We start from the raw sequence: 25,872 nt of genomic DNA, 5'->3' as shown, positions 1-25,872 counted from the left end.
ATTTGTAATGCTTGACTGTAAAACCTCCTCTTTTTCTTGCACTTTTTGTAGTATTTGCGTAGCTGACATATTTTGAAAATGGGTCCCTGATTTCAATGTGTGTGCAACTCTGTAGCATTGAGTTGCTAGTTCACTTTCAAAGAGAAGGTGGAATATGTATTCTACAAATTGTCTGAATCTGGGGTCTTCAGAATACATTCGTAAAGAGCGGTATTCTGATGATGTTATTTGTGTGGGTCTATCATCGTACCTTCTTCCTTTTCCAGTAGGAAAGAGTAGAGGAAAGGCATGTGCTTCTATACTTTTTTCCCATATGCTGATTGGAGATCCTTTTGCTTGTCGCATTTGGAATGTTTCCAGTGCATCATCTATGGTGTCTTTAGAGTGTAATGGGTGAATTGAATAGTGGTCTAAAATATTGGATTCTGTAGCAGGATCTAGAAGTTGAAATTGACCAGTTTCTGATGAGTCTTGAATTATATCAGTGTTTTCCCTCAGGTTTTCTTCAATATTTATCTCTTTGTAGTATTCATTGCTGTCTTTTAGATATTGCAGGGCTTGTCTAACTTTATGTAAGTCCACGAGTTGTTGCCAAATGTTTTTGTCTTATGTCGGTACACCATTTACTGAGATAATTAAAGATTGATCTATTGGACGTTGCACTCCCAGAGTGTGTATATTTTCTTTGAGATCTAATGGCAAATAAACTACTTTGCCACAAATGCCTTTCACTAATTCGGAGGGAGGTAGTTTTGCTGTATTTGGTTGAAGGCGTATTATTGCTTGAAATGGGTGCACTGTTAGAATTATGATGCTCTCATATAAGTTAAGCTGTTGCAGGGGTTTTGGTAGTGGGAATAATTCCAAGTTGTATGTGATAGCATGTGAAGGTGTTTGGTTGTTGTCAAGTTTTGCAGTGCAGTAACTGCAAAGTATTAAGGGGTCAGTAATTTCGTATTTGTTTTCTGCTATAAGATAGAGAGCTAATTGGAACCACTTGGAATCTTCATTGTCTTCTATTTTGTATGTTATGTCTACAGTTTTTGTGCTAATTTTATAAAAAGTCCTGAGGCAACACACACACACACACATGGTTTGGTACTTCAGCAGGTTTACATTTAAACTTTAGTATTTCTTTTTTGTATGTGTCTAATAGAAGTCTGCCATCTGTAAAGTTGTTGCTAGTCTGTTGTAAAGCTATTGCATTTTGTAAGTGACTTTCACTTCCAAAATATTTTCTCTGGATATACTCTATTTCTTCGAGTATTTCTTTGCTGTACCATGTAGGAGATTGCTATTTAAATTGGCTAGTGCTAAAGCAGGACTTTTGGCATAGTACAGTTTATGAACCTGATTACTTATAGTTGAATGGTGTGTTGATTTTTGATATGGTGGAAGGTGCTTTTGCAAATAGTTCCGTTCCAGAAATGCAGGCTAATGAATGTCCTTGTAGACCTGTGTACTTGTGCAGTGGACAGGAGTCCATACTTTGTAGTAGTTTCATTGTGAATTTGTCTTTGCCTTTCACATTATGATTGAGGAACTGGTGTAAAGATCTAAAAGATTATTTGGCTATGTTACACATTGATATGCACAGCCATTTGTAGAGTGGACATATTGGTTCAGTGGAATGGAGAGTTGATACTAAGTTTTCTGGGGATATTTTTGTGAGTAGCGATTCTTGTTCCATAATAGTATTCTTAAGTTTTTCATACCCTCGTCTACTGCAATGTATGGCAATTGGGTTTATTTGCTTTTGTTTGTATGCTTCTTCATTGAAATATGGTTCTGTGTTCGTGGTGTGACTCCATTCACCTTCACAGATGTTTGCAAAGCTATCTTTGTTGATATTCCGTTTAATGAGAAGTATTTTTTGTAGTTTAGTAATTCATTTTTTTTAGTGGTTTAATTCTGTTTAAAACTAAAATAAATAATTTCCTTTTGAGAAGGATTGTACCGTCTATGAGAGCATCTAGGATTAATTATTTTATGGTAGGTTTTAAGGGTTGCGCCTGATTTCTCTCCTGTTTTTATAAGGTTCTGAAGGACTCTGTGGCAGAATATTTTTTGTAAAACAATTTTTTTGGTATGCTTACTTGTGGCTATAAATCGAGATTTATAGGTGAAGTGTTATCACTTCTGGTAGCTGCCGTCTTGTTAATCAATTTCTGTTTCATTTTACATTTTGAAAGAGGAGGCAAAGTTTATGTACTGGAAGCTGGTTTTGTTTCACTTAGTGACTGTATTAGCTGTTTTGTTTGAACTTTTTGTACAAATTCTGCTAGAGGTGGATGCTTATTTTGGACACTTTTATTTTGATTGTGTCTACTTCTGCGTTGCTTTCTACGAAGTTGCTTTTTGATAGCCATTCTTTGGGGTCTGTTGGAGAAAAAAAGAAAGTTTGGGTTGGGATGTTGTGCAGTGTATGTGTGCTTTGTGCATGAGTGTTCAATGGTAAGGATGTATGTAGAGGTGTGTGATTGTGCAATGGGCTGTGGCTGCTACTTCAGGTTGGGAAGGCTATTCTCATAGTTGTGTGTTACTATACTGGTGTTCAGATGACAATTCAAAGTATGCAGCTGCTGAGGGGCAAGCAGTAATACTGAACCTAATGCTGCAGGGTTAATACAATTGTTTGTTGTACAATACTAGCATTTTACAGTGTTTTAGTAACAGAACATTATGGCAGTATTGCACTTACTTTTTTCGGTGGAAAGAGTAGGTTTCTTCTGAGTTCTGGTTCGTACTTCAGACGCTGCTGCTTTTCAGGAGAGTGGTCTTCACTGCAATTGTGAAAGAAAGAAGTTAGTAAATAAGTGTGTTAATAGCACTGTTGTTAATGTGGACATGAACGTCTTTGTTTTAGTAGTAGTGCTTTCTGAAAACTGTGCATAGCATGTACATTCACTTTCCTTTGCCTATGTGCATTCTGTATGTTTTACTTAGAATCTGTAAATTGAACATTCTTTAGATGATTACAATAGTAAGCATACAGAGCACACTTGGCTTTTTAATGCAGTGTTATTGGATGTTAGGAGATAGGAGAAATAACTCTATGCTTTTCATGCTATTTATATTGGGTAAATGGCAGGAACTGTGGGGAAAAGCATGCAATGTATGCATTTGTGAAGGTGTGGGAAATAAAGCAGAAGGATTTGATGGGTTCAGCAGCTTATTACTCTCCAGGATTGTTGTAGGGGATAAGGTTGCAATAAGAAAACCTGGAGAAGTGGCAAAGGGACAAAGCAAGTTTACCAGACTGCAGGTCATTAGCAAACTACTGGGTGATCCTGTAGTGCTTGGAGATGGGAGAGTCTGAAATAAAGTAAGGGTTGCAATGAAGGGTCTGGTGCTTGCGTTGCAGACTGAAGGGAAGAGGGCAGATGTTGTAAGTCTTGGTTTACTACACTGTTTGTACATAGTTGTACATGATGTGAAAGACATGAATGCACCTGTGTATAGTTGAATGCTGTTGTAACTTCTAGAACGGAATGGGCAACCGGCTGGAATGAGATAGCTGTCTAATTTGGAAGAACAGATGTAGAGGCAGTGGTGCTGTTTCAGCTGGGAGCCTTTCAAATGATATTGGCTATCTGTGTGCATGAATAAAGATGCATGCACTCATCCTGGCTGCGTGCCACTTTATAACACACTACAAAGCCTTCTCCCACAATTATACTGTTATTTATTCCATCTTTTAACATGAAATTACACTTTGTTAGACAGCTGTGTGTGTTGTGTTTGATTACTATTATAATCATTTCTGAAAGGAAGTTCAAATGATAGATCGAATGTTAAATATGCTGAATGTATAGAAAGGAAATTGTATGTACATCCTAATTGTATGTACATCCTATGCACTATAATGTATTAAATGCTATTACGGTTGAAATGTGGATAAATAGGTGGCAATGGTTACACAAATGACAGAATGAATGAAGAGAATAACCGTTTGCACATTACAGTTAGTAATATAGGTAAATAAACATTTGGAGAGCAGACATCTTTGCAAGTGACACTTGATCATAGCAGATGGGAGAAATGACAGTAAGCTTTTTTTACAGGTTATACAGGGTAAGTGGCAGTTACCTTGTTTGTATGCATTTATACAAGAGTGTACATGTACTGTGCGGAAAATATTCATAACTGTAGTTTGTGTTCATGCATGTTTATGTGCATGAATCAGCAAGTAGCAATCTTGGAGAGTTTTATAGTAGTTGTTGCTGTAAGAGCTTTGCACTCACAGCACAATTGTACTCAGAGTGATCAACAGTACATCTAAAGTGCTGAACTGTAATAATGGAGTTAGATGTAGAGTTCTTGGATGTGATTGGTGGATGGTTGTGTGATTGCTTAACAGTAGCCAATGAGGGAATGGTGCAGAGAGTGAAGTGGAAAGGGTAGAAGGGCTGCCCCAGCCTTACGTGCTCTGCGGACACCGCAGGTGTTCACGGACAGGCTTGCCCCATCTCAGGCTTCTGAGCATGAAATGGGAGTGTATTTTGGTTATAGGCCAATCAGGTGTTGAGGTTCTGCTTTGCATTGAGAGCGGTTGTGTGTAGTGAAGATGGCAGAGGTGGAGAAAGTCAGGGTGTTGGTGGTTGGACATATGTTTGTGCAAAGTGGAGCAGTATGCTAAATCTAGGAATGTGGCTAACAATTTTGACATAAACGGAGTGGAGGTGGTGTGGTGCAATGTGCCTGGTTTTAATTTGCAGGCAATGCTAGAAGTTTGTCAGGATATGGCTAGGTGTAATAGTCCACATGTAGTTGTCCTGCACTGTGGTGCTTTGCATTTGGGCTATGTCAGTGCCCCTACTTTGTTGCAAGATCTGGAAAACTTGGTTCAGGCAGTCATGAAAGTACTTCCAAATGCCAAGGTTATTATTTCTGCTTTGGTACCTAGGGCAGTATGGTACAATAGTTCTGTTTTCTGTCCTCAGCAAAATGTTGCTAGGTGTTTAATTAACCAATGCATGTTTGCTTTTATGATTAGAGCTGGCATGTTCGTTTGCAATATTGACAACATTGATTCTGGTAATGTTGTTTACTTTAAAGAAGATGGCATGTCTTTAACTTTTATGGGAAATGCCATGCTGTTTTGGAACAAAAGGATTGCTTTGGAGAAGCTAATGTGAAGATATTTGGAGGAAAAAACGGAAATAAAAACATAACAATGTACAAAATAAAAGGTGTTTCTAAAGCATCTTTAAAAAAATAAAGAAAAAATCTCTTTTCAGAGCCAACCTCAAAGGGGAAATGGGGGACACGATTTAAATTTTCAATTCCCACTCTTAGGTTTTACGATTTGTCCGCTGAGACCGTGGTTGTCCGCGGTCAGCGCATATTCTATACAGGGATTTTGAGGCTGAGAGTCATGCAAATGAGACTTAGCAGGGCAAGGGATTGGTCAATAAATAAGGTTTACTGGGTGTGATGTGTAAGAAGAGACTTTGTCAGAAAGTCTTTTTCCTGAGTGGTGGGCAGATAGCAATGGCTCAGATTGTCTGGATTTTGGGAGGCTTGTGGATAATTTGGTTGGAGGTGCATGCAGATCGCTGTGGAGTGACTGCACATTTTGGATTCCCTCATGTGGAAGTACACTGGCATGGAGTGAGTGGAATGAAGTGGCTGGATTTGGTACCGCTTTGTGCTACTTTGGTGACACAGCGTCATCTAGACTTTATTATTATTCATTGTGGAGGGAACAGTTTAGGACATGTCTCTGGAATCTCTTTACAATTTGCAATGAAAGAAGGATTTGGGAAAGTCATGGACATGTTTCCAAACTCCCGAGTAATTTTTTCTCGTATTGCGCAGAGACAAATGTGGCTGCGTTCTTCTTCATTCGGTCCACAAATGGAGAAAGCGAGGCGGAATGTCAATAAGGCTGTTTGTGTTGGCATGTCCTCTTTTCACAATGAAAATATTATGTTTCGTAGTACACACATTTTTCGCAGAGATGGAGTACATCTTACTTATGCTGGCAATCCGATTTTTCTGCGAAATATACAAAATGCATTGCGACCCTTTTTGGAATTATAGCAATCCATTTTGCAGTCGGTGTTCACCATTTCAAGTTTTCGAAACACACAAAAACACCACAAAAAGTCTCTTTTCAGAGTCACCACTTCCTCCCAGAGAAAAGTGCAATGGTTCTGATAGGGCAGCACCCTAAACATTTCAGATGTCTGCAAACTGTCTGTGGACTTCTGAAAATGCACAGGGCCCTGCAGCATTTCATTGACAATTCTATTTTTGAACTGTGAAAGGTGGTTCTGAAAAGAGCCTTTTTTTTGGTTTTTGTTGTTTCGTATTTTTGGGGGGGTTTTAGACATGACACATAAGGAAAGGAAGGGAAGGGAGGGTAGGAAAGGGGCATCAACCACTGGGATAACAAAGGGCAGATGGAGAGAGGAAGATGTAGGGTGGGCCTTATTCAGGTAGTGGGCAGTCCTTATCATGCTCCCGGACCGCAGCCTCAGAAGCACTTTGAAGGGTCTCCGCCTTGCAGAGTACTGCATCGCAGTACATACACAATACTGTGACCCTCGAAAGGGAAGGGTCAACAGCATCACGTATGGCCTACGAGGCAGCTGGAGGGATGCGCTGCCCCTCAGGAGTGTCTCTTGTGGTGGCAGGAGCGGAAACGGAGGATGCTGCAGGGGAACTCAACCTACTACGCTTATTGCAAGGTACAACCTTACGAATAGCCCCACCGTGGAACGACCTTAGGTGTCACTTCATTGAGGTAGTACCGTAGCTGTACAAACCTGGTTTGCCACGACTCAGCACCAACTGGCACTGAGTGCAGCGCACCTTGTTTGCACAAGCTTTCGGTACTCCATGAAGAGTAGCAAACAACCTCCACACCCAGGTTTCACGGTGAGTGCTAGTAGTAGGGACTTCCACTACCTCATCCTCGTCATCCTCTTCATCCTCCTCTGCATCCTCACGCTTGTTCTCCTCTGCAGGCCCTTGGGGAGGTGGTGGTGGTGGAGGAGGTGCGGATGATGCTGAGGCAGAAGTAGCACCAGCAGGAGCAGCCATGGTTGACATCTTCAATGGTGTCAGGAGACACAGCAAAGGCAACAATTAGCAGAATATAAAATTCAGCAGTGTCTGTCCTGGAACTCCAAAAACAGAATGAGGAGCAGTTCCGGGGTGTGGCCTTTTAAAGGGGTGCTGGTACATGCTTTGCCACAGACAACTGCGCTGTCCACAAACACTTCAAACACCAAAAAGGGCTCAAAAAGTTCCAAGAAGTATGCAGATCGCTAGGGACATGGTCTGGGACATGTGCAAGGGTGAAGTTTCACAGGAAAATACCTTGGATTGCTCACTTTTTTTTATGTCCGGGGGCCTGGACGGTGTTTGCGAATAAGGACCCACGCTTAGCGTGGGTGCGGTCACATGATGATGTCGCGGACACGTTTGCGAATGGGGCGAGTTTCCGTAGGACACCAAATGTGCGGGTTGGGTGTATGCATGCCTGCGGGTGTTATACGGACAGTGTTTGTGTCCCCAAACTAATTAAAAGTGTGACACAAGTCTGGCAGATAGTTACGGACAGGCGCGATGTTCGTAGGACCCAAGGGTGTGATTCGCATGCATACAGGTGTTTTACAGACAATGTTCAGGTCCCCGAACAAATTAAATGTGCGTCAGAACTTTGCGGACAGGCGGATGGGTTATGTGTTCTACGGACATATTCATTCTGGTTGCGGACAATGCGAACAGAGGGTATGTTCTTAGGACACTTTATTTTGAATAGTTGCAGACATGCGGATGGATTTAGTGTCCTGCGGACACCCCATTTTGATTGTGGACAGTACGAACAGGTATAGTGTTCTTAGGACACCCCCATTTTGGTTAATTGCGAACATTCCGGACACCCGTGACTTCCGCAAACTCCCTAACTGCCTTTTTTTTTAAAAAAACAAGACACAGAGGCATATAGTAACAGCACACATAATATTTTATAATTGTTTAAAAATATTAAAATTATGAAAGAGAGGGGGAAGCAGAAATTGATACAAATACAGGGGAATTAGGGGTTTGTACATGTTGGATGGTAGGGGAGGAAGGGAATGAAGTCTCATCGTGACGTTTTTCTTGCTGGGGAGTTTTTGGGGATGGTTGGCTGGGACGTGGAGAAGGGGTACAGGTACTCGTGGTACAGTGATATTTAATTGTTTCCTTTATATGTTCCTCCACAAAGTTTTTTAAAAGAATGAAATTTGTCATTAATAGATGCATTTTTTGCTCTACACGCTGCAGATGATTTTCCAAGGTGTCTGTTACTGTATTATTATTATTGTCGGTATGGTCTGTTAAAAAAGAATATGTTAAGTACACATAAAATAATGGTTATTAATTGGTTTATTTAGAGAAGTGTAGTGTCTACCATTAGTATCATGTTTTCACTCATTTCTTCCCGAGGAAAATGTTCTTCTAGCCATTCCAAAGTACTAGACATTTCTGTGTAAAAGAAAAATATATATATTTTTCAGTTCACCCTAAAACAGAAAGTTTATAAATATATGAAATAAATGTAGTGTACTTACTAGTTTCTTCTTAAGTCTTTCTGCTACTCCGGCGTAGGTGTGCTGTTGGTTTTTGGTGTCCAGTTTCTGTGAGGTAATTCTACTGGAGGCATATGTTATTTTCTTTGGTATGTTCTATTATGTTGCATATGCTATGTAATTGGTCTGTTGGTGTTTTACATATACAGTTTGAACTTCTTATTTATTATTGAATGTAATTTATTTATATGCTGCTCTTTGAACATGTTCAGTGTTTTTATTGCATGATACAACAATGTAAGATACCCCCTGAGTTTTTGCATAGTGTTGGTGTTGACCGCGTCCGTCCGCGGACATGCGTACGGTCCGCGGACATCAACATCACTAGCATGGGTCAGGGGTTTCAGTATGTTCTATGTTACATGTATATGAACTAAGGGAATCCTACTAAAAAATGTTATGGTTAAGTTGCACTCCAAAAAACCTGTAAAATTCAGTGAAAAAACATTGTTAAAGGGACGTTATGGTTAAATTGTGCTCCTAAGAACCTATGATATTCAGTGAAAAAACATTGTTAATGGGACATTATGGTTAAATTGCGCTACTAAAAATCTATGAAATTCAGTCAAAAAACTTTGTTAAAGGGACGTTATGGTTACAAGTAATACCAAAGAAACCCCTGAAATTCTCCAGTTATTGTAAGCTAAGCAACCATAAGTCGCGCCACCACCGTGCACTGCTAAGCTTAACACCCAGGACATCTCTTCCTCTTTTTTCCCCCTTTTCTGGTCTTAACATACATACTCTTTTTCATACCCTTTTACTTACTGTTGATGGTTTTGTACTATACAGTGATATGAGTTTTATATGGTGTAGTGCATATACCCCTTTCTTTTGGGGTACCACAACTTTTATATTCAAAACTCATCATATGTGACGTCACACTACGTGGCAAACTACTATAACCTACTTGGAAATGTGATAGGCGTATAGGGAACATCTAAGTACACGTTCCATATTGACGGGGGAAGTGATTGGGTCTCTAACATCATGTGGACAACTAAGCCCTCCTCTAGTGCAAGTCATCTTCATTGTCACAAAATATACGACGATCAATTGGTTACACAAACTATAGGGCTCTTTCATATGGGGCCCTCTATAATTGGTCGGCACCTTTGTACCCTTCTGGAATATTCCACATGCTACCAGCATGCAGGCTACCACTCCAGGTGCAAAGAGGGTTGGCGTGTTCATGCCTCCCCTCCCAATTAGCACAACATTGATCATCGCTCTTGCAGTCTGCCAGTCAATTAAGGCTTTGAACTTGTCCTTGCAGAAGCTCTGTGTGCCTGAGAATAAAAGGGAGTATCTTCTTGGTTTCGGTGTAGCTCAACCCAATGTCTATTTTGATCTAACCACGTCACTGGAGACTGAGTTCCCAAGCTCTTTGCTGCATTTAATACTATTAACTCTTGATGCCTTCAGTGTTTTTCCATTCCACCTCAAACAGAAGTTTGGTTCTTTCCCACGTTCATGTAACTACTGGATGGATAACCAGGCTCACGGTGGCCTCAACTTTTTGGTGCTAGGCCAGCCATGCCTTTCTTGAATTTCTCCTTTGCCATAAGCTATTTTCCAACTGTGCCACACTGAAAACCCTTTCCAGTCACTGGGTTTCAAGCCTTGCTAAAGTTCATCGTGGAACATCCAGGTTCTATACAATCCCGTGTATATACGTTGGCGCATTGCCGTAAACTAATCACTTCGTAGCCAGCCTTAAGATCACTTTGTCTACTTGCGTTACTGCATCTGTAGAAGTGTAAACTGATTTTGCATTTTCTTCAGCTTTTCCGGATCTTCATCTCAATCCGGAAATGTTGCTCATCTTTTACACCTCCTCTTCAGGTCTGTTTATGTTCTTTTCTGGGTGTGTCAGTTCTGCTTCATGTGATGTCACCAGTCTTCTTTTTCACTCATTTTCACACTTCTTCTGGTACTTTATCCAGAAGGCCATCATAACTTTGTGAATGCATGTAGGGTTTTCTCAGTGGATACCTTGTTTCAAGAGATATTTGCGGTACAGGCATTATCACTGGTACTGCACGTGTTGCAATTTCCGGTTCCCAACACATAGGCAACATGGGGGTGGTGCTTTAGATGGGGGTACTTTACTCCTTCTCTACACTGGTATAAGCCAAGGATGCTAAAACCCCACGAAGAAATCCTGAGAGAAGTCATTGGCAAGCTACAGAGTGCTGGAGTTCATCTACGCTATGAGAAATGTATGTTTGCGTCGCACAAAGTGGAGTACCTGGCCTAACGGATCTCAGAAGAAAGGGAGAGCCCTAAAAAGAATTCAAGCTATAGTCGACGTCCAAGCGCTAACCTCAAAGGATGAGCTGCGGTCATTCATGGGGCTTGCAGAATATTATGCAAAGTTTGTTTACAGATTTTCTGAGACCACGCCCCCCTTTAGAGAGCTCCCGAGGAAAGGAGCGGAGTACACGTTGGACTCACAGCAGGTTGTAGCTTTCATCGAAATCAAGAAGAGAGTTCTGCATGCCCCATGTTTATAACCGTTCAACACCGAATGGGAAACTTATATAACAATGGACGCCAGTGCATATGGCTTGGGCGCCACCCTCACACAAAAAAATACAATTGCTTTCATCTCCAAAGCACTGTCTGATTCAGAAGAAAATGCCTCAACGGTCGAGAAGGTGATGCTGGTGTGTGCTTGGGGCGTGGAGTACTTCAGATCATGTGGGGAACCAAGTTCTGCCTGGTCACCGACCACAAACCCTTGGTGCACATGTTGAGCCCCGGAGGCACAAAGACAGAGTAGCAGAGTGGGCTCGCAGTGGTTGGCCCAATGCGAGAGCAATCCCAGAAGACCTGCAGTCTTATTGGAAGGTCAATGAGGAGATTGTAGAAATGGATGGCTTAGTAATGAGAGGCGACCAAATAATCCCTCCTAGAGGCATGCACAAAGTCATACTATGCAGAGTCCATGCGGGTCATATGGGCAGCAACATGACACAGCGCAGGGTGCAGGCTGCGTACTGGTTGTCCGGCATGGACCAAGAAGTGAGGACAATGATAGAGAGGTGCAATGAATGTGTCAACAGCGACAAAAGGCTAAATGTCAGGCAAGCAACCATGATACACAAAGACATTTCAGTTGGGGAATGGCACAAAATAGGACTGGACTTCATAGGCCCCTTAGAAGGCATGTCGGGCAACAACAAATATGGGGTATTCATGGTGGACTACCTTTCCAAATGGGTGGAAGTAGAATTTGTGCCAGACATCACCACAGCCACAGTCATTGAAGTACTCAACTATGTCTTCCAAAGATAAGGACTGGCCAAAGAGTTTGTGATGGACAATGGGGTTCAATTAGTTTCAAGAAGCATGGAAAGTTTTCTCAAGAAGCACAACATTCCGCAATTGAGAACAAGCCTGTATCACCCACAAGCCAACTGGCTTGTAGAAAGGGCTAACCAATTCGTCAAAGGAGCTATCCAACTGGTGTGTGCAGCGGGCATGGATCCCTGTGAGACAGTCAAAGAGGCTGTGGCGGTGCACCGCTTGCTGCCCAATGCCATCACAGGAGTGTCGCTGTTTCAGATGCTGAGAGGGAGAAGGGCTGCATCCATGCTGGTACCCCTGTGGTTACACAAAGTCAGACAGGATGATAAAATCAACATGAGTGAAATCGTGTTTAGACTACGGAAGACGAAAGAGGTCATGAAATCACAGAGCGACAAGCTCAGAGCAGCATATTGCTCAGAGGTCAATGAAGGGGACCTAGTGAAGATACGCCTGCCCAGAAAAACACCCTAACAGGCTCCAATTACAGTCAATCCATAGAAGTCACCCAGAAAGGCTCCAATCACGTCTACACCAGTGACGCAAAAAGGTGGGACATAGAAAGGGTGGCTGTGTACAAGAAAAAAAGGCTTGACAGCCCACCCCTCCATGGGGGCAACCCCAGCGGAACAACCCCCAAGCAAAACATCTTGCATGAACACTCCTTCCCCAAAGCAGTCGTTGACCAGAATGGACCCCAACGAGAAAGAAAAAAGCCAACCAAAGTCACAGACTTAGTCATGGACTAGGGCAAAGCCTTTCCAAATAAAGGAGCTTGAGATCTCGCAAGATCACACGCGAGACAAAAGCACAGCAGATGTGGAGGGAGGCACCAGGAGGACGGTGTTTCCCAGCGCTGCTCCCTAGAATTACAGAGCCAACTCCAGAAGGGCAGCCTGTGAAGTCAGACAGGTTTCCTCACTTGCAAAGCATAATTGCACAGCTGAGGTTAAGCTTTGTGGGGGGTCTAGCAAGAGAAAAGTTGTTGGGACCAGCTCCTGGGTTACCAGTGCAGGGAAATCAACTGCACTGATCCTCTGTGACTGAACTGTGTGAGTACTAAACCGATGCCCTGACAGTACTAAACCCATGCCCTGACAGTACTAAACCCATGCCCTGACTGTTTAAGGTGTCTCAATAAATGCCTCAACCCCAATCCAGCGTCTTGTGCTCCTTGAGGCCACCACAGTAACATAAACAGTACATAACATGTTTGAAAGTGACATTTTAGAGTTCCAAAAGCTAGCCCTCACTATCAGCACAGTGTACCAATGAGGAGGTACACCATATACATTTGGGAAGTTTTAGGAAGGGACTGAAAACGGTTCTGTTCGAGTAATTTCTCTGATATTGCCCGCGCTCATCCACCTATTTCCCGCTATTCTCTTTCTCTTCTTCTGCGCCCTGATGCCTGCAGATTCTGGCACATTATAAATAGATAAATACAATCAATAAACTCATTAGAATCTAGTTTACAAACTAAAAGCTAAGTAATGTAACAAAACAGAACATAAACAGAGCACACAACTCTATAAAATTACATTTGGCAGTCCAAAAGTAGGCCCTCCCTGTCAGTGGCATATTCCGATGACAAATTATACTTTAAAGATGTGATTTGGTGAAGTGTGAAATTTGGCTAAGCAACAGCAAGGTGGTGTTATTTTTTCTTTTTAAAATCAACTTCCACTGAAAGTGGCACACTAATAGGGAATTCGATGTTGTCAGAACATGCAAATCATATTAACATAACATATCAGCTAATGATGGAAATCACATACATCTATGAAATCACTTACATATACTTATCACTTACCAAGTTCTAAAATGCACCCTCTTGTGCGGACCTTTCCTATTTATTATTGCACTTCTTTACAGGTCCTAATATAGCATTACATACCTGTTTGTTGGGTTTCACCGGTCATTAGCTGTACTTATCCGACGGACGGGCACTTATTTCTCTGGCGTGGGGCTAGGGTTTGAAGATTTACATGTTTATTGATGTGAAAAACAATAAAAATAATTTTAAAATAAAGCGTGAGTTGCTAATATCAATTGGAAGAAAAAAAAAACACCTGCAATGCTTTGTTCGCCGTGGCCAGGGGGAGAGTTGAGACAGTGTGTGATTGCCATGGGAATGGACATAACCCCTATTCCATTTACATGGCTGAATCAGGAAGCTGGAGTGGTGAAGGCCTGGCAACAGAAGGTAGCCCCGTTAGGGTAATGAGAGGCTGTACAGGTGGGTGTTGAGGCCTTGAGCTGGGGGACGCGGGCAGCAGGAGCCAGGTGAGGAGGGGTGAGGGTTTACAGGCAGCCTGTTGGTGTGCGGTGGATTCATGGAAAGTTCGGGCTGCTCAGAAACTTGGCTTGGATTTTTACATTCCGTCCCGGTTTTTAGCAACACTGATTGACTGATGCACGCACCAATGGCACAAATGTCTTGGTACGATATGCATTTCAGTGCATTAAATGAGTCTCACCCCAGCACTTATGTTTATGTAACGGCCATGGATGTTATGTGTTTCATGGCTGAATTGTATACATGTAGCATACTTGCTTTCATCAGCCATTTGGCGTATGGTAATGAATTGGGTTTGTATGATGGTTAAAGTATGCCAATTGATCAGCTCCACATCTCCCACATGTTTTCATCAGTGAATTAGCCCTCATGAAGAGGACATGCAATATGGTTCTTGTAGGATGGATTTGACTTCATTCTTCTCTATTCCTATTCTCTCAGATGTTTCTCAGCTTTCTCCTTTTGTACACAACCTATTCCTGTCTCTGTCACTTTAGACAGTGTGCTTGCCATTCACAGATCATATACACGGAATTTGCAGTGGTCATCTAAACAATGCTGCCTGAAAAATCTGGCCTCCACACACAAGGGCTCGTCCAACAATGTTTTCACCAATTCTAGAGCTGCTTCTATGGTACCAAAACCATGACTTCTTATGGCCAACTATTTGAGTAGTACCCGGGACCACATTATGAATTTTAAAGCACGATAACCAGGTAACATTGGTCAAAACTTAAACTACCAGCTGCATAGTACTGGCCCACCTTTGCTCACAAAGCCAGCCCACGTTGCTGCCACATCTCTCCCACTGTAACCTGTCTGGCCCTTAGGCTATTACCCTATTTCCCTGTAAGCAAGTCCGAGACTGTGCATTAGGGTCTTCTATATGATAGAACATCTAAGGAGAGTTGCTATGTTTGTGAGCTCATATCTTATGCTATGGGAACTTCTAATATTTTCATAGCTACAAAAGTACCAGTGCATAGAGCTCATTTCCTGACACATCTCACACTCTGCCAGACAAGAGGACAGTTCCAAGGTCGAAGAGCATCCTTAGTATGGGTGACTAAAGAGACCTCTCAAAGACAAGATAATTATTTGCAAGATTTGAACACAAAAGAGAAGCCAGAAACAAGAGATCTAGTAATAAGATATGAACAGCCTGGAATGAGTGGAGCGGGAATCAGAAGAGAAGAAAACAAGATGTTAAATTGTCAAGTCAAGATAAAGAAGAGATACAGAGATGTTGGGAAAGAGGCCAACTGCAAATTAAAGGAACAGTGCTGACCCCAGAAGGATGAGCTGAAGGCCTGATTGTGTACAAAGCATCAGCACTAACCAGACAACCTGAAGCAATTGTGGGACATGAAGAAGGACAAGGCGTAGATCACTGGTCGAAGATTACAACATTGCTGACATGGATAGATAATACCTCTAACAAATGCATCCTTGTGTTTCAGAAACAATGGCACAAGGAAAGTTGGAGAAAATCATCAGTGGGGTTGAATATTCGATGTAACAGGCATGAAAGATAGAACAGTTGTCTTAATGGACCACTATTGGGCTTGTGGGTCCATAGCCTACATGAAACTCCCAAAGGACTGGGGAGGGATGTGTTCTTTAGTGCTTATTCCTGTTCCAGCATTAGTGATTCCGAAGAGTGACTTGAACATTGGAGAGTTTCCAAAGGCAAATGCCCATTTAAGGACAAGATCATTTGAATTTCTCAACTGTACAAAGAGGGAGAATTATTTTTCAGCTCAGTCAATAGGAGCCTTTGATGCTATTCTTTATGAACATTGGCTGTTCAGCAAGACTGCTTCAATCTTTTTGACTTTCTTTATGCCAGGGATCCAGACAATGGCTAATGCAGAGTGGTTACAGATCACTCACTGGGATCTCCTGCAGACGATCAACATTACCATAAAGGAATTCAATGTGATTAAAGAAGAATTGAGGGCCATAAGATTAATGACCCTCCAGAATAGATATGTCCTGGATATGATCACAGCGATTGATGGAGGAGTTTGCGCCAAAATCAAAGAATCATGTTGCACGTTCATACCTTCTCATGATGACGAGAATGGGACTTTGACAGCGGCCATAACGTTGCTTGAAAAGCTGCACGATAAGAAGGAAGAAGAGACAGAAGACATTGCAGATGACAGTTGGTTCCTATCTATCTTCTCATGGGTTCCACAATGGATGGCAAATATCAATGAATCATACAAATGTTATTCAGCCATCAGGCCATCACAGTGCTTCCTAATACAAAGACTAAAAAAAACAAAATCATATTACATCACATCATGCCATGAGTCGAACAAAGATAAGGTAATGCAACAGAGGACAAAGAGCAAACCCCATTTAAAATTACGCCAAATCAAGGAGGTCCATCTACAATAGACTCCAGTTGTCCTCGTCCTAAAGGAATAAGGTTCAGAACGACCATTGGGACCTTGCTGAGGGTACTGCTGATTGAAATCCCACCCTTGGCCGGGCAAACATCCCACCCAGATCTTCCCAAGACCCCCTTTGCCACTCTCCAGTCCCAGAAAGTCAGTTTAACAGAGTCGTTGGGGCTCGAGCCATGGTTTTCGAGTCTGAAGCATCCCACCATCGATTCTCTTGATACTACGGCACATCCTTTCGCAGTATGCAAACAGGGCAAGCATTTGTTCAATAGGCATCCCTTGGTTCCTTCTTGCTCTTTGCCAGTTTTGGTACCCCATGTAATTAGACTATGCAAGGTCCAGACCACCCTTATTATATCGCCCAGACATGCTCCCCCTGTGGTAAGGACCATGTGCTCCAGGGTCGTTCACGCTTGGACCTTTTACAGGACATATTTAGTGCCCCACAGTTGGGAAAGACGTTGACTTGGGGTAAGACACTCATACGGCACTCTTGGGGCTTTATTCTGGGTTCTCGAGGAGCATTAGTGTGAAGCAGTTTCCTGGGTGCCTTACCATGAGAAGCAGCATGTTCTTTGGGTGTTGGTGGTTTCACACAGACCATATCCTTGGGGGTAAGTTGCCAAGTCCCTTGACCCTGTGGTAGGCAATAAAAAGCCTCCCCCTATGCCGTTATGTCTCCCCTCCCCTGATTTCCTATCAGGACCATGAGCAGTTTCCTGATGGCTGTCAATTCAACGAGCACCTAATCGCACTTGCACCCAATGCAGGAGCAGGCACCCTCAATTGGCCTGTTAGTTTTCGAGATGGAGCCATACATGTCCACCATTTCAATAGTATTGAATGGGGTTAAGTGAAAAAATGAGCTGCCCCAGGACTTATAGAAGAGAGGTACTCACTCCAGGCACTACTGGAAGAACCTGAGGTGCCAAAAGTACCAAAAGCGGGCTTAGCGATGGTGATACAGGTCGCTGTATCTGCTGAAACCGTGAGACGTGGATCTATGCTACACATAGGGTGGTCAGGATAGGAAACTATGGTTGATGCAGGGTTAAAGGCCGTTCCAGTGGACCCTAAGATGGAACCAGGTAGCAAGGTACTGCCACCAGGGATATCTAGGAGAATATTCCCCATTGCTGCTGCTAGCGACCTCGTTAGGCCATGACATAAAGAATCAAAAGGCGAATGCAGAGTATGAACATCAGGGAGGTTAAGGGTGTACAGGTGGCCGGGGATGCCGGCTGGAGGAGGGGAATTTTGTTCCGGAGTTACCTTTGCCTTGTTCCGCACCAATGTACATACATAGGGAATTCCTACTAATAGCAGAGGGGATAAGGTCTTCCTGAATCTCAACCAGGAGACACTCTCCAGGGCAGGGGTCAGACTACGCTCCCGGGGTCTCCAGTTGGGTGTCAAGCAGGGTGCTCCGATGGCAACTATTCAGAACTTTTGGCACTTTTCCTGGAGCAACATGGCTCCTCCCCGGCGAGAGGCAGGCTTCTTCACCCAACAATTCACGTCCTGAGACAGTGGATTGATTGCAGGTTGCGGTGGAGCCCCCCTTGTATCACACCACCATGGTCTTATGTTTGGTTTTGGGCTCGTGCTCAAGACCGTCTTGTAAGCTGGATAAGAGGGCTGAGTTGCAGAGAAAAAGTGGGGGAAACGGTGAGGGAAGTGGGGACTTCATTTTTGGGTTTCCACTGCTTCCACTGCTTCCACTGCTTTCCATTCTTATGGTAAAATTACATGCAGCCAGGGCCCAACTAAAGGAACAGTCACCCACCACAATAGTCCACAATGCCCTCCACTCCAATGTCCATTTCAGCTCGCTCTCACCTTGCTTCATGAGGGGTTAAGTGATCTTTCAAACCAGCAGCACATCAGTGGTATGCCCAGCGATGCCGCAAACACCCTCCGGGACGCCAACACCTGCCATCTTTAGACCCCGGCAGGCTTCGGCCATGTCGGGGCAGTCCGAGGATTAAGTAGAGGAAGGGGCGTGGTCAGCCAGGCATGGCAGCAATAGCGGTTCTCCAGACCCATGCGGGACATCAACACCCTCCGCCCTTAGACCCCGCTGGGAGAATATCTACAAGTTCCTGGGAGCATTATTGGTGATGATAATGTTTGGATTCTATGTGATTAGGATCATAATTACATAGTGCAAGAAGACAGCAAAGAAGGCAGTAGGAATGAAGATTATGACCAATGTCGAATTAGGGTTTGTACCCAAGGAGTTGACGGATGAAGAAATCAGAAAATATGTAGAGGCCAGCATTTTAGCACCTAATGTAACGAAGTTCCTGCATCCAAGAAATCACAGGAAGTATGTGGGATGATGGATTTACTGTAATCCAAAGGGACAGTGCAGTCACATGACCTGGAGTGTTGATGAACATGTAAAATCAGCAGGCTCCCTGAAGGGAGTAGTGAAGATCTTGACTCCGAAGAAGCACTTCTTCAAGAGAGGATACAAAGATGTGAAGACTGATGAAGGAGTGGTTGATGAATCAACCAGAGGGGGGAGTGTACAGGAGCAGCTAAATGCCTCTGCTGGAATTCCTGCCCCCATTCTGCCTATACGTTGGAAGCCGGAAATTACGACATGCACAACGCCAGTGATGTGCCTATTTCACGAAGAACCTTTGAGACAAGACATCTGTTCAGAAGACACTATATGATGTATCCCCATAGAGATGACAATCTCTTGGAGGAGATCCTTGAAGGAATATGAAAATGAGAGAAAGAGAGACTGGTGACATCACAAGAAGAAATTGAGATGAGTGGCTGAAGAAGAGAATACGTAGTCCTTATAGAATCTGATGATGAAGTAAAGAATCGAGAAGACTTTTATATTCGGAATGAAGATTACACATGTGAAGAGCACTGCAGAAAATGCAAGCCGTTTTATAACTGTACAGATGCTGTAACGCAAGTAGACTAAGTAATCATAAAGGCTGGCTATACGTAGTGAATAGACTGCAGGTGGTGCCGCCATTATATAGAATTCTGGACATCAGTGTCAAATATTTAGTAAGCTCAGACCCACGGAGAAAGAAGGATTGGCGGGCTGTTTCGCAGTAAGAAAACAGCTGAAGATTGAGGAAAGGCCTGGAATAGCTGTCTGGCCTGATGTCAAAGGATGGAGCGGCCAAGAACCGGTTATCTAACCTTGAAGAACAAGTGAATGTGAGAAGCTGATTAGCAGATTTTATGACATGGCACACTCCAGCCAGGGACTTCTTCCACTGACCATGAATGTGGCACTTTCTCTTTTTATTTGAACCCTCGGTTGAACCATGGGTTCTTTCTTGAGAAGGCACCCAACTCGTCTTGCACCCACCTTAACAAACACCCTGTGTCGCAATGGACCAGTAATCAGACCGGTGCGTATCAGTATGACATTTATTAATTTTATGGTTCAAGAAAAATAAATGCAAAATCAAATAGTTGGGCAGCAACCACCAAAGTAGTGGCAATACAATTCAAAAGATTCATAAAACAGTCATTTCACAATCACCCACATATTACATGAATCTTTAATGGCAAGACAAGAAAATGATTGAAGCATGTGATGGTGCAAAAGTTAAGCACTCCCCCTGCAACACTTCCCCCAAACCTCTGTTAACTTAATTCTTTTGCAAAGGAGGCAGTGGCAAGGAGTCAGGATAAAGTGGGGAAAATGGAATTGTACATTCAACCCACCTCCCCAAGATGGGAGGCCAGAAACGAAAATGAAAACCTTAAACAGGAGCAAAGCAGGATAATCGGATTTGAATTGTTTCTCGCAGAGCAGTCTACAGTAGCAGCGGGATTGCTAGGAAATAATTTCTTATTGCTATACTTTAGAGGTAAAGGAGTTTACAGACTACTAGCAGGGCCCTAATGCAATATGAACACAAGTAAGAAAAACGATTTGGGAATGACAAAATTGCTAAAACAAAACACACACGGTTAAATGGCGATGCTTTTTACACAGGACTTGAATGACAGACAGCTAGGAAAAGGGCTTGAGCTGTCAAATTGAAAGTCAGTTTTCACGGGCAAGTACATAGATACATGTTGCTGCACTCGAGTGATAAGGAAGCTTACAGACTACTAGCAGGGCACCAAGGCAACGTGAACACAGGTACAAAAATCGATTTTGGGAAATAAAACAGAAATGCAAAAGAAAACACACATGCAAAAATGGGAATTTAGTTTCACACGGGATTGGTGCTGCCAGCAGCCAAGATCAGGGCTTTGCTGTCAAAATCGTAAATCGGTTTCAAGGAGGAAAAACAGAAGCATGTGCAGGTAAGATTCTGGAGGAAGGAGTTACTCTTAATGGGATTACAGTTTGGGGTTTTCTATGGTATGCAGGTAAATCGGAATTGGTAGGAAAGCACAATCCACTGGCAAATTTGGTTTTTGTTGCATAAGGACTAGTTCTGATGAGACTATATTTTAATGGCTACAATTATTAAAGAAAGACACTGCACGCAAGGGGGTTAATTTCGAATTTTAACCAGCTCGCACCGTGAATCTTCTTAGAATAATAAAAATAATAATAATAATTTAGCATTTATATAGCTCTACGAACCCTTAGGTATCTGAGCGCTGCTTATTATTACCCACGGTGTGTGGTGCTCATTTATCGACCTCGGAAGGATGAAAGGCTGAGTTTGGCCCTGCCGGGATTCGAACTTGCGTCAGCAGGCTCTGGACAGATGTCAAAGCAAGCGCTCTACTCGCTGTGCTTTTGGACCGGTTTATAGGGGAATTAATTAATTTACTTGCAAACAGATGCTAAGGACATGCTAACATGCACAGGCTAACACGGATTCTACTAAGAAAAGGTGAATAAATGAGATAGCCAGTTTTGGGATTTTCAATTGGATTTTCTAAGAGATCCAGGATTCAAACGAGAGGGGTATGCAATATGGGACTTTCAATTGCATTTTCTATGGGATGTAACATTTAAAGAGTGGGATATGAAATTTGGGGACTGGGGTCTGGGTGATGTGATACTTACAAGGTAAGCTTGAGTTTGGGGTTCTGGACAGCCAGCAAGGACTCTGGACAGCTAGGCCAAGGAATCTGGTCACTCTGGACAGCTGGGCAAAGGGTTCTGGTCACTGGGACAGCTGGGCGAAGGGGTCTGGTCACTGGGCTCTCTTGGATAGGATGATGGACAACTAGGCAAGGTCTGGTCACTTTGGACAGCTGGATGGAATGATGGACACCTAGGCAGGGGATCTGGTCACAGGGCTCTCTTGGATGGGATGCTGCCTCCCCTCATTTCTCCCTGGATTCTGGTGTATGTGCCTGGATCTGGATAGATGGATGTATCTCTGCTTCCCTAGATCTTGCAGTCAGGGTTTCAGTGGATTGTCAGTGGATTGTCAGTCTTTCCCTATATAGCCAGAATTACATAATTGGTTTTACAACCTGGGGGGCAGGGATACTCTGGACTTACCCCATGCCTAGGATAGGGGAGCCTCCCAGAGTCCCCTCCTTCCCCGAGCTGATTGGTTCAGGAGAAATGACATCAAGGGAAATTACATCATTTACGTGTGTGCATTTATGACTTTGCTTTGTCTCACAAAGCTACTTTTCTTCAAAAATGAGTCATGGAGCACAATTTCACATGTATACTAGTTGCCATTATAAGAAGCAGATATACGGATTCCATAAATCACAGGAAATCAGACAGTCCGATCGCCAACTCTGTGTGATGTCGCATTGCCTTTTGGCACAATTTTGCAATTTTTTCGCACAGCTTAATACTTAAAATTCTGCAAATGGCTACACATCTGCCCACTAATATTTCACATCTTTTCACCAAGTTTCATGTCTTTGCCATTTATAATTCACACCTAAATGCATTTTTCCTGCCATTCCTGTTCACCATAGGCTACAAAGATGCACATGGTCTCTTTCTATTCACCAAATATTTACATAGAAAACTAGCATAACATAATAATCCTTATTCATTCCGAGTGCTGAGAAAAATGTCTTAAACTGCAGCAGTCTTTTAGTGGCAATGGGGAAAGTTGGCTATGTGGGAGGGCAGTGCTGCAAAGCCTCCACAGCCAAATTGTCTGCCCTTGGCTCAGCTTGCACAAATGACTTCCTGGGAATGGGTGCTGAATGAAATCACACCCCTGAGTCAAACACAAATGCTTCCTTTGAATTTCTGGCAGTCCTGCCAGCCAGTCTAGGAGCACCAGTAATTATCACGCCCTCAGCCCCAACAAATGTCTCTGCAGAGTTAGTTGGCTTGTGGATGCAAAAGTGGGAGGCAAGACCTTTTGCCAAACTGTTTTTATTGGAATTCCTGGGCCTCAACCAGGTTGATTGAAGTCTTGTGGGGGAAGAGCATAATATACATGGCTTTGCAGCCACCCCACCCACGTATACAATAATAATTCTATGCGAGCAACAGCTGTCATTTGACATTTGACTTTAAATGTAATTTTCCCTTCATTTTACCAATAACAGATTCCCACCTGTGCAAGCTTTACATTTCCTGCTTCCAATGCGGTTTTTCAAATAATATTCTCTTCCCATTCATCCTTTTCGAGCGGGTTTGCAGGTAATATTGGTGCATGAACAAAGATGGGAAACTATAGAGAGTTTCTCTGATTTTGACACGGAATGAAAATAGAATGATGTATTCTTTTCTTTACGAGTTTCAGAGTGCAGAGATTCACATCAAAAGAAAACAAAGCCGTGTCAGTTACAATGTGAGATTCTTGCTTCTTAAGTGAATGAACAGTCAGCCATGGCTGTTTTTGGGATGGATTGCCTAACTTTCTTTGGCATTTCAGATAGAATGAAGCATGTAGGGCTATTTTTCAAAGCAGCGCATAACTGTGAAATTTCAGATGAAATCAAAAAACACACGCAGGTCCGTCTGTAATGCAGGTAATTTTCTCTTGATTTAAATGAAATGAAAGTGAATGCAAAGCCATTCTTTGGGTGGCAGTGTTCAAAGCTTTTTACAAGGAGAGGAAACCCGGTATACTACTGTCTAATCACAATTAGCAGTGTATACTTTGTCTATATCCGGGAGGAAAGTGATATGCGTATAGGGAGACAAAGTTGTAAAGCAGGTACTAGAGGTGTGTGGTGTAAACACTCTCAGAAAAACATTAGGAGGGACCAAAAAAGGTTAAAAAAGCCAATATCAAATTTTAATAATCAACAGTCCGTCAAGGTTAAAACATCAATTAAATAAATAGATCAAAAATACAGACATTGTCAAGTCCCATGTAGAAGGCAGCAATAGGAAATACATAACCGGCTCTGAAGGCCAGATGAAAGTGGTGTTACATCAAAAATACGACCACTGAGGGTACTTTTCAACCTAAATAACAAGGTACCCTTCCAAATATGGATAAATGTGTCATAAATTATAATCTCTGTTTACAGTTCAGAGATACGTCTCGACATGTTTCTGTTCCTAGAGAGCAAGGTGTGGAACATTCATCAGGAGGTAGTACATTTCAGTATATCCTATTTGACAATTGTGATGAACAACAATAATGCCACTACATTATCATAGCACCTGCAAAAAATAAAAAACAGCAAACATCAAAGGTTAACTATTAAATAGTTATATACTTTGGAAAGTTCAAAATATGAACCGGGCAACTTATAAGGGAAGATAGTTACCTTATAGTGTGCCTGTGGGTGCTCTCTACTAACATTAGTAGGTATAGGGTGGTCAAAATCACGGCCCTAAAGAAGAGAGGGAAATAATACCCAAAGTATCAGCTATTACATAGCCTAGTAGTACAGAAAACAAAACAGCGAACAGTGTGAAAGAAGACCCCCACTATGCGAATAAGCGTAAAAACGTGTCAACATTGGAAGGGGGAACCATAGCTGGTGATTCCCACATATAAAAAGGGTCATAGACACGACAGCGGTGGCTCAGCGGGACGTGCTACACAACAATGTAGATAGTGTCAAAGTACAAACGGTGTACGGACATCCAGACACGGCATATTAAAGATAACAATCCACTATGTCACAGTGCATCTGGAGGAGAAGCATGGAGTCGGTGTTTTACTAACAAGTTGGGCGAACAACACGGGGCAGGGAAACCTTGCTGTGAAAGCCGAGATAGTGATAAAGGTCGGGTGCGCCCATAACCCCATCAACGCCCGGAGGCATCCTACCTTGGTAAGACCACAGGGAGGTCATCAGGGGCAAATCCCAGGTATCCGCACTGTAGATGCAGTAAATATAACAAAGTAGTGCAGTCAGATAAGGGGAAATACGATCAAATTGCAACAACGGTCAATGAAGAAGAATCGATGTGAGGGCAGCACAGTGCTGATCGTCAATCGGCAAAGTGACTTACCCAGTACGGGAGAGTAAGTGGCAGGAAGGTGTATCGCCTTTGATGCTCTAAACAAAGTATCCACAAGTAGCGTGATGCGGCCGATGCAGGTTAGTAGTCAAGGAAACCACAAGTTAGTCCTACTATTATGTTCGTGTCTCTTAAGAAGAGTGCCTTGAGTGTGTGAAACCCAGCGCCCATCTTAACAGGGAGTGGAAGGGAAAGAAAGTGAAGAAGATAGAGGTACAGCCACCACCAAGTCTGTAAAACGTGCCTTAATCAGTAGGGGGAACAACAAAGACTCGAGAGGGTCTAAGAACATCAATATGGGCAAGAGCTATGTTGGGAAAACTAAAGGAGCACGAAATCTAAACCTTAGAGTTTCCCGGTAGGATTGCCAACATTAACATCAAAAAATTGGTAATTAAATTGTAGCAATGAGAATACCGATATTTACAAGGCCGCTATATATTATGCCAATCAATCGACTCGTTAAGTCCAATAACATCACTGTGTAGGGTGAAAATCATCTTTTGTTCCATTTTCAACAGTTTCTTTTCGCGTGCTGTGTTATTTGATCCTTTCAAAACCAGTAGAACCGTCCAGGTAAAATCTTCATATTTGTGTTTCAAAAGGTTGAAGTGTTTAACAAGTGGAGCATTCTCAGTTCTGTTCTTCAGACAGCTCCGATGTTCCATTATGCGGGTTTTTACTTTTCTGATAGTCTTGCCAACATAGTGCAATCCACATCTACAGGAAATCATGTATACAACAAAGTCAGTGTTGCAATTAGTTCTCGCAGTAAGTTTGCATACGCCACATGAGCCACAAGGATAGTGTCCCGTGGCTTCTGGGAGACCCCAAAGGGAGGTTAGTTTGGGTTCAGAAATATTGACCGATTTCAATTTACTTTTACTAACTATATTG

Source organism: Ambystoma mexicanum, chromosome 3q (genome assembly GCF_040938575.1).
Source record: "Ambystoma mexicanum isolate Mex_15411 chromosome 3q, UKY_AmexF1_1, whole genome shotgun sequence".
In the NCBI taxonomy this organism is placed as follows: domain Eukaryota; kingdom Metazoa; phylum Chordata; class Amphibia; order Caudata; family Ambystomatidae; genus Ambystoma; species Ambystoma mexicanum.
This window is presented reverse-complemented; position numbering follows the sequence as displayed.